This window comes from Corylus avellana, chromosome ca4 (genome assembly GCF_901000735.1).
Source record: "Corylus avellana chromosome ca4, CavTom2PMs-1.0".
Taxonomy (NCBI): Eukaryota; Viridiplantae; Streptophyta; class Magnoliopsida; order Fagales; family Betulaceae; genus Corylus; species Corylus avellana.
Genome location: NC_081544.1, coordinates 5,385,649 through 5,386,491, shown reverse-complemented (window position 1 = coordinate 5,386,491; position 843 = coordinate 5,385,649).

Here is an 843-nt window from a genome sequence, read left to right as displayed (position 1 = left end):
TTCCTATCCCTCTCTTCCTCTCCCATTTCCATATAATAAAATAATATTGATAGGAATCCGAGATATTTTGGTAATTTAGACAGAAAAATGTTGTAAAAGGAGCTTATAATGATTTATAATTCTAAGGAATTTAAGGGATAGAGGTTAACTTGGATTTCTTTAATAGAAACTAGGATTATTATTATTTTTATATAGATATAGAAACTAGGATTATAATCTCTAGCAATAAGGTTTAACTTATAATTGATGACCTGTGCTTAGTGGCCGGTGATCAAGAAAATTTATGAATAAATAAGGTATATATTATTTTGGGTCAAGAATATTTTTAAGAAGGTTTTGAGTATAATATTGATAGAGATCCGAGATAGTTTGGTAATTTAGATCAAGGGCAATGTTGTAAACTAAAGAGAGGCTTAGTGGTAAGGATCCTGAATGGTTTTGTAATTTAGACCAAGCCGCCAAGGGTAATGTAATCATTAATCAATGTAATGTTGTAAACTCAAGCATATATATCCCTCACGGATCTAGCTTCCATGCTATAATGTAAGAAACGGTCAAGGTGGGGCCTTTTTAAAATTATATATATAGCTAATTGAAAGGGGAGAAAGGGTCTTAAAAAGATCATTTACTTTTGGCTATTCCCGGCAGGACACCCGTTCATGTTCAGCGAGAGTGGCTCCATTTTCTCTCAAATGGACAGTTTTTCTTTCGCAGACCCCACAATAAAAGCAAAAGTTGGATTAAAAGCAAAAGCAATAGCAATGTATAAAACGAGCTTAATTATAATGATGATTTATACTCTAAGGGAATTTAATGGATTGAGGTTTCTTTAATATAAACTAG